This window comes from Battus philenor, unplaced genomic scaffold, assembly GCF_028537555.1.
Source record: "Battus philenor isolate CCGP_79_NKW_IND1 unplaced genomic scaffold, ilBatPhil1.0.hap1 SCAF_1, whole genome shotgun sequence".
Taxonomy (NCBI): domain Eukaryota; kingdom Metazoa; phylum Arthropoda; class Insecta; order Lepidoptera; family Papilionidae; genus Battus; species Battus philenor.
This window is the reverse complement of record NW_027181661.1, coordinates 4,833,660-4,843,751: the sequence shown is the minus strand read 5'-3', so window position 1 is coordinate 4,843,751 and position 10,092 is coordinate 4,833,660.

Sequence of the window (10,092 nt, the reverse complement as noted above, 5' to 3'; positions counted from 1 at the left end):
TATATGCTGAAGAAGCGTTCAGCGTCCACGCTGTTGGTTGGATTCTAAATACTCTGTAATGCTGCTTCAGCAAAGGATGGGAAGTTGCATTTGACAGCCAACAATATGTCCCTTACATTGGAGTTTTCATTTGTATTAATAGGCCGAAGAATTAACCTATGAAAGTGCGCATACCCATCAATTAGCTCATTTTGAGGAAATCCTTGGAAGAAAGGAATTTTCGAAAAGCTTTCCAGTAATATGTTTATATTTAATGTGGTTGAACTTGCAGCCACAAGTGGAGAAAACAATTGGCCAATGTGAAAGAAAGCATCGTTCGTCTTATTTAATTTCATGTCAAGAGAAAGCTTACTGAAACTTTTGTCGCTTGCTGATTTCAACATAGTTTTTATTGTCTCGTCAATTTCTTTATAGTCCTTAAGACATAGTGACGTCTTTTCATCAAAATAATCTCGACGTTGCCGTTCAGGCGATGATTTAAAATCCTCTTATTTTTTCCATAACAGGTGTGCAATTGGATCACTTGTCCCTTCTAACTCATCAATCTATTTCATTGTTTTGGGGCAGAACTCAGAGATATAGGTTATTTGAATTTTTAGTTTTCGCTTAAAAGTTATATCAACGTAACATTCTTTAAATAATAGAATACTAGAATTTGGATTCTCCACTTCATCAAAAAAGTCAAGTATGTTATACAAATAATCATTAAGATATAAAACTGCAATTGACGCGAGTCGCGACTCAGTCGATACGATAATAATTTAATAATCAATACGAACACTACCATACATTTCGCATTTATTCGCATTTATTTATAATTTTCGCATTTATTCGCATCTATTTCGTAAATACGAAATTTCCGTACCCCTACCTATAGTGCAACGCACGCGGGTGCCTCCGTCTCTGGGGGCCCCGCGGCGCTCCGCTGCGGAACTGGAGGAGCAAAACCACGCTAGAGTTACGCCTTGTGTTGTAAGTTCTATGGGCAGCGAAACAAAAATTCGATACGTTTCGCTTCTATTTCGCTGTCCATAAAACTTAAAACACAAGACGAAACATGAACTATCGCGCTTCGCTGCTTATTTTCGTAACAGAGATGTGCTACAGGCATAAAAACAATGAGTGTTATTTTGCCGTCATAAGAAGAAAGGCCGTAACTAATACCATACTGTAAGCCATACCTACTCATAAAATAGCTTGTTGGAATATGAAAAAAACATTCTTGTTACGACGGCAAAGTTAAAAGTTATATCTTCGTCGGGTGGGGTCAGACGTAGGGGGCGCTAGGGTTTCTTTGCACACGGGCGCTCTACGAGCTAGAGCCGCTCCTGTGCAGCGTAAGAAAGACCACAAGGGGGACAAACGACTTAGTCAAGATTGTCGCTAGACGCCGTTCTCCAAGCGATCCTACTAGAGATCTTTAGGGTAGGCAATGTCCAGTGCTGGACTTCTGACGACTGAAACGATGATGATGATAAATATCTGCAATCTGCACGGTTATGTTAAGCCGTTACATATTTAAATCCTATTCGAAAGTTTTTGAGATTTAAAGATTCAAGTGCTTTATGATTTTTTTAAAATGTTACCGTTTTTAAACAGACCAAATTGTTCACCATCTTGTTTTTTAGGTTCCTTTTTTAAGCAATCTTCTCAAAAAAAAAACTTATCTTCGGAAATAAATATGATTTCACACATATTCGGCTGTCAAAAGCAAGCAAATACTACATTACCAATGGCAATTAAATTTAAAATGGCAATCGAATTTAAATTTGAACGCGAATGAAAGATTTAAAAAATAGAATTGTGGCCGTAAATTCCTTTAGTATTATTTAACTTGCGCATTGCTTCGAGGCCTATTTACGTGAATGCTACACGGCTTAAAAAAATTAAAATATATAGTATTGTTCTGTTAAAAATCTTACTGTTACAAATAATTCAAGTAGAATAAGGTTTTGACCCATTGACATTCACATATTCCACGGATTAAAAGAATCTGAGCGTGGACTGCGTTTTCTCATTACTCAACGTTATATGAAGATGCACCCGAAAGTGGAGGATGTCTTCTTAATTCAATTGTCGAGATTTCCTAAATCGGGGTAGGACGGGGTAGGAATTCTTTTGTTTATTTTCATATATATCTTGCAGAGGCTAATATGTAGGCTGGGAAGGTTTATAAAACCCTGTGATCTCTTCCGACATTCATAGAGGAATCAGTTGGTTAAACCGGCGTACCGGTAAATCTTTGCTGAATGCACCGATTGCGACATCTGTGCTATGTTCGGTAGATTGCTTGCAAACTTGCAACTTGTATACACCATGTGATCGTACAAAGTAGAAGTTGTTTTAATTTTTCGCAAGATGACGTTGTAAAATAAATAAATATTTCTTTAATTTATGGTAACTCAACAGATTTTTAAATTTTCGTTAACAGTAAAACTAAAGATTTTCCTTCACTCGTGATTCCATGTCATACGTGGGTTAATATCTTCATATCAGAATGTTAAGCACGGTATGAGTTTCCAGTGAAGCCTTGTCAATCCATATAGATACATTTGCTTATGCGACATAAAAAATGCTACCAGCTAATTCGCAGAAGTATGTAATGTAACTGTCCGATTCGACACTCGTTTTATGTTTCCAATTGTTATGAAATAAGACTAAAAATATAACAATAACATGACTAAATTATATCCAATTCGTTATTTCTTCAATTTCAATTCTAGACCTGCGAGCCTTTAGTCCGATGAAGTTTCAAAATCTTTTCATTAACAAACTTATCCCGATTTCATTTTGAAGTTGATTTTTGGGGAAAACCTATGTAGTATATCTAAAATTCGCTGTCACCTCTCGTTATAATTTAACTTTTACTCTAACTGAACACGGCACATACTAACATAAGTTTAATTCGTTTTGCGTGTGAACGGGTCGGGGAGGCCTATGCCTTGCCCTGGGCCTTTTTCGGCTGAGATGATTATAACTCTAAAAGATAAACAATTCAAATTCCTTTTTTAAGTTATTACATGGGTAATGTGTATGCCACGTACAATGTAGCTGGCCATTAAATTAAGCGATTCAACTTTTGAATTCAAAATTTACAACCCTTTTTAGTACATTAAATATTACTTAGTGTATAGACTTTAACAAATTTAATACGTACATACGTACATCGATTTATAAAGTTCATATTGGTTTCTTTTTATTATTTTCGCATAGAGACCATAAACGTGTCATTATTTCTTACGACATGTAATTAAAATGTTACTGTATACATAAAAGAGTACGGCGAAATTACTTAATAATTTATCATAGGAGTTTAATGAGATTCGAGAATCTTTAGCAAAAGTTTGACAAGATAATATTTCTTTTATAATGCCAGTGATATATTATTGCGTAAAAGTAATAAACTGGTGGTGAATTATTGTTGTAAATTTATGAGAAAATAGGAAATCAGTACCCCGTCGGATGTTAGCTGAGCAATAACATTGATACTAGTATACTTAGAATGAAGTAATAAAGTCTGTTTTAATAATATAGATAATTGTTATTTGATCTATTAAACACTACACAATACATGAAGATGAACAAACTTAACTGAAATAGTCCAGTGGGTCGGTAAGCTAAAGCGGGCAGGCCACATAACGCGTGGAACAAATGATGTTGGGGCCTTAGGGAGGCCTGGAATGGAGATCTCGCTGGACTCCACCCTCAAAAGATTAGGATGCACGTCCTAGATGTTAAAGATTTAGAAGAAACTTATCGGCGGTCGCATTACATGATTAATATAATATATGTATAAATAACTCGAATAATGATTTTTTTGTTTCAAATTTATTTAAATATGTTGTTTTTAATAATATTGTGCAACTTACTACACAAGTTAAAATTGAATCACTCGTAATATTTGTATAATATAATATTATTTTTTTTGGCCAATTTCATCATAGGCACTTTATAATTTAAGTGTTTTATCCAAGGTCGGCTTACACAATGACTTGCTGTAGCGTTGAACAAGGTGACCTACGCAATTATTTTCGGTAAAGAGGGTCCTATTGTCCACCTCTGTATCACTTTGTTATATATTTGTCGCCCTTTTTTAGCCTCTTGTTTTTCTAAATTATATTCTGTTTCGCATTGCTTAATAATGTCACTGTTGCTCTACTGGTATTTACAGATTTCGTTTGGCACTTAGCTTAGACCTGCTTTGACAGTAAAGTCTACGGGTTCCCTCGAGAGTCCCAACTCCGAACGCCCCATATTATTTTCATTACCGGATTGGCATTTCGACTACTGATAACGTGTTGTTCTCGCGCTGCTCCCATTCCTTTTGTCCCCTGTGCCGTAATTCTAGAAAAAAGGGCGATTGATCACTCTACAATTAATGAATAGGGTTCACATATTAAGTGAAGTAAATAATCGTGGTTTCAGCCATGCCCCGGCAACATTGTAGAAAGGCAAAAACTTTCTTTACTCTTTACAGGACTAAAGAACGTTACTTAGATATCATTATTAATAATTTAATAATATTTTAATAATTCGCCAAAATTAAAATTCTTATATATATAAATTAAAAAAGCACATGAACAATAAAGAGAAATAAAAATAAACTCGTTACGCCTAAATTTCGTCTTCAAAAGTAAATAAATCCTTCATTGGTCTGAGTGTAGGCATTTATAATAAAGTTCATTGAGATATTGTAGACCTTCTTTTTCTTATATCTTAATCTTAAATAAAAATGTTATTAAAACTTTTTATAGCATTCACGAGTTATTAGTTGATCGAAGATTGTGGCACTTGGTTTGTTGATTCATTTTAATGGTTTATGTTGTTATATGTACATCAAATATTGTTAAATTTCATTTAAAAAGAGTCACTGTTGAGTTTCTGATTGACTCTTCTCTGCAAATTAGCATTCTGAGCCGGTGGTAGCTTAGCTTAAATTCAAAAGTGTGTGTAATTGTATATTTGAATAGAGATATTTTAAATTTTGATTTATTTTAATTTATTTATAGTAGTGTAATAAAATATATGATGCGTTTAAGTGCAAGCTCCTAAATTGAATGTTATCATATTTTATTTATACATTAGATTATACACATTTATTTATAATTACTCGTAGGCAATAGCTAATTCTTAAAGAAATGAGTAATAGAGAATATATATATATATATATATATATATATATATATATATATATACACACACATATATACATATATATTTTAACTCTGCCAGTGCTACTAGTCCAGTGGCACTGCCGGTCCCAAGCCCGGATAAAAGAGGAGGGTTCATTGATGGGCAAACCACCCGTCATGGTAAAAAGTACCTCAGTTGAAAAATCTAAAACGAATACTTCCATATCGCTTAATTCACGACGACTTCGGTAAGGATTAAAGGATAAAAGATTAGTTTGAAGCAAGTAAAATGATCCAAATAGCCAATATTCTTCAGAGCTACATATTAGACTTGATAGCGCTGTACAGAACTGGCTTCACCGTAAGCAAGGAATTCGATAATTGTGTGTTGAGACTCAACGAGATTAGCGAGCGACTTATTAGAGGCTGAAGATCGATTTTACTACGAGCTTCAACATCACTACTGAATATAAGCCTATACCAGCGATTTATAATACGACCAGTTGCAAGCGGACAATATCCAACGTCTTCTGATAACCTTAATAAGGTCGTCCTTACGGTCACCTTGTGGGTGGATGTCTTAGACTGTGCCTGCCTGTCTGCGTGCTTTGTATCCTGTTAGTCACTTTCATTAATTTCGTTTAGATCTTTTCATTACTGACGATCTCCTAGAGAAATCGAGAATAACTATCTATATGCCTATTTCTCAAGTATTTTCTCTACCACCTTAATCCTCGATTATTACAATTTTTTTTTAATTATACAGTATAGCAAGTCAAAATTAATAACGGGATGCAGATTACAAATTGAAAAAAAAAATTAAAGACAACTATTTTTTTTATTCTAATATAAATATATACCGAATAAACCCTTGTAGTTCAATAGTCAAGAACATGGTTACGATTATGTCACCGAATCATTCCCTGGCAAGTCGTGCTATTTTTATGTATTTTATAATCCGCAACAGCTCACAAAAGTTAATGGTATATATTTTTATGCGAATTCCTAAACCAAAAAAGCGAGTGATCCTGAGTGTAATTGTTATTAGATTGAAACCTCGAAGAAACCTCATTGGCAATTGGCAATCGAAACTGGAATAAGGAGATCCACAGACCAACGTAAGTTATATAACATAAGTACCGACATATCGAAGTGAAATGGCAAATTGAAGTGGTAATGGGCAGCCCACATTGCGAGAAGGCTGAGTGACTACTGCTGCTTTAAATTTTAAAGCAGCAGTAGTCACGCAGCTGAAGTAAGATACTACGAATCGGCAAGTGCAGCGATGGACATTCACCCTCTAGACGATGATAGATGAGCTTGTTAAGATCGTATATTATCTTTTTGATAATCTATAGAAGTGACATATCCAGCAGTGGACGTCGTGTTGAAACAAGATTCTAGAACAAAAATATAAGTTTATAAAATATCCATGTTTATTTAGTCGGAAAGGTCAAACTACTGCGACACGTGAGTTTTTTTGCCTAAACTCCGAGTAAACAATTTGATTACCCTTGCAAGCGGCTAGGATATTTGTAATTACAGTATCGATCTGAACGACGCTGTAACTCCCACGTGATGTTTTCCACCCCATGCCACCCCGTGACCATAACAAAGTTTAAAATAACTGTGTTAAATTTTTCAAACTTTTCTATATATTTTTTTTCATATCGATATTTTCATAACTTTAATACGCGACCATAATGACTAGAACCACACAATTATAAGTGACTATACAATATTAGTTCCTTTATGTTTTTCTTTGAACTGATAACTGAAAAAGGGCTTACTATATTCTCGCAGAAATGAATCACTCTATTCACGGAAAAAAGGGTTAGAAACGATAATTATAATTATATTAAAATTTTATTTATGGGTAGGTAAAACAGAACTTGAATAAACTAAAACTTAAAGGACATTACACAGACAATTAGACATACGTATATAGACACACACACGCGCGCACACCCACACTCTAACATATATATGTGTATGTGTAAATATATGTATATATGATTGGTTATAGGTGTAAAAACTTTGCCAATTATTTCCAATCTTCGTGTATAAAGTGATCTTTCTGAAAAATATTATATTAATTTGGTTTTCCTATTGCATTACAACAGGCCAATAACTTCTTGCAGTAGAAAGCCTTTACGGACAGATTAATTTTTGGGAAAAAAGATTAATTTCAATATGTTGTAACGTTGCATGTTAACGTCCCATACATATCGCAAGCCATCTTGGGGTTTACTGTCAGCGGAGCAAATTGTACATATATTTATATATGTATATTATAACTGACATTTATTCACAGGTGCAAGTTTTATACTAAAAATAACCTACGGTCATTGAGATTGAATCTGTCACCCCGCACTGGACCGAACACATTCAGTCAACTACTGGCGCTCTGCAAGTTTTATACTAAAAATAACCTACGGTCATTGAGGTTGAATTTGTCACCTCGCACCGGACCGAACACATCCAGTCAACTAGCGGCGCTCCATGCTCTCGACCTGCTGCCGCCTGACCAATCCTGGGAGATCGTGCGGCTGCCTACCACTACCATCAGGGGAGTACCGAGCGATACGAGTGTAAAATCAGACCAGGCCTTCTGCCTTTCATTTTTAATTATTTTTCTAAATAACGGTACAATGTATTCATTTATTCTTCATTATTGTTTAAACAATTGATTTTTGGATATGATGTACTATAGACTACGATATATTAGTTGACAGCAAATGAGCTATCCATCACCAATTAAAGCTTTTTCACATATGTAATGAAGTGTTTTGTATATACTAGATATTTCTTTTTGTGATATATCTTTTTCATCACGATATATCGGAAACCGTATGACTTAGAAGCTTGAAATTAGGTAACAATATATATTTATTTTCGCACAGTAAAAGTCATCAAAGAATTTTATGAAATTCCACCCACGAGGAAGGTTAAGGGGGGAGTTCATTAAGTTTGCACAGCGGACGGGGGAGAGCTAATATAAATAAAAATATGCGGAATCGAGTTTCGTAAGCTAACCTAAAATATCCCCGACGAAACTTCGCGATTGACCGATGGCCGTAGAGCGTGTGTCGAATGTGCAGCAAATCTTGAAAAGCGATCCATATATTTAATATGCAGCATTACGTATTTATAGTTTGCCTTTAAATATGCTTAAACCCCTTTTTTCTATTCTAATTTGTGTCCCTATAATGTTTTTCTTACAATGTTTTTTTTTCCGTTTACTGAGCGTGGACGGTTAGGTTACGTGACGATTTTTGTGCTTAGTGTTTTCCACTAAGATAATATCCACATCACTGAGCATTATATAAGGAAGGAAGGAAGCGGCCTGACTCCTGTGTCTTGCGACCAACTTTATCCGTTCGTCTGTCCTGAGTTTATCGGCCCGTGGTCTTCACTCTTATTTGTTTATTTATTAAAATTATTTTCCACTTTCAATTATGTGTAGGTTATCTTGATCAAGGTATCTATCAGCATATGCTGAAATTAAATTGTGATCCCGTATATAAATAAACTTTTATATTTAAACCTATACCTAAAGTTATAACTTTAGGTATAGGTATACCTATATAACCTTTTTTTTAAAGATCCCCTAGAAGATTGCGGCCGATTGTTCTAGAGATTATATGACAAAAAAATTATTGTATAGCGGTAATGAAAATAGATAGTGACTGTGTTCACGTAACACCATAATGTAACGTTACAATTGTGCCGAGTGAAGGAATTTGTCTTTAACCTGTTTTCCGAACAAAGGAAATGTCCATGGCGCTACTAAAATCAGTCGCAATATCCGCTCGATTACGAAGTCAACTGCAGCAAGTGAGCACAGCTATTTGATCAAAAATTAATCGCTACTAATATAATGTATAATAGTACAATATGTGTTTTAATATTACTCATTTTACATACACAATCTAACAAAACAATAGTAAATCTTTTTTGACTTATTTGAGAACAATACTCAAATATAGTCGTTCTTACTAATTCAGAGCATAGTATAATATTCCCCCATTATTGATGCATGGTGGGACCACGGGAAAGCTCAGAAACATCCACAGTCCCGACAGTGATTGTATGTTTTGAAGATCATCACATCGGCTCAAAATGAAGATGATGATCATGAAACACAGGTGTACGTCAATTCATGAAGTTGATAGTTTTATTCATAACTTATGTTTTATATTATTATTGTTTTCAAAAAGAGGATAACAATGGAGAGCCGGATTGTCAAATATACTCGTATGATGTCGAATTGATTTTCGGTAGAAGACTGAGATTTACGATCTTAGGTCGCGGCTATAATTCCCGGGAAAAATCTTATATAACATACATTTTATGCATTAATTATATCAGTTTGCCACTGCTCACAAAGAAGTCTCCAATGGATGAGTAGCAGCGTCTTCTACGTACCATAATACCAAACTGCGATTGCCAACTCGCCAGCAAAGCGTAGCGATTATGGTATGTCCCCATAGATATCTTTGCGGGAGATCTAAGCTTACAGTAGGCGCCTATAGGCTGAAATAACAACATGGGAAGAAGAAGTTTAATGAGATTCGAGAAGATAATATAACTTTTATAACAACTGTAATAAATTTTTATTGAGTTAAAGTAATAATGTGCAGATGATTTATTGCTATAATGTATATTTAATGGTAAATAAGAAATCACGAATCTGTTAGATTATGGTGACAACTGATTTTTGATATCGCGTGAGCCAGAACGTTGATACTAAAAAGTAAAGATATAGGTTAATATAAATTTTTGCTGGAGTACTTAGAATGTATATGTATGTATATGTAATGTATATGTATGTATATATATGTATAGTACATATACCTTGTGGGAATTATTAAGTTTATAGTTCATTATTTTGTAATAGATAAGTTAGATTTATTTTTATGAGAGTGGTATCCCTGCCTCAAAAAACGATGTACGTCAG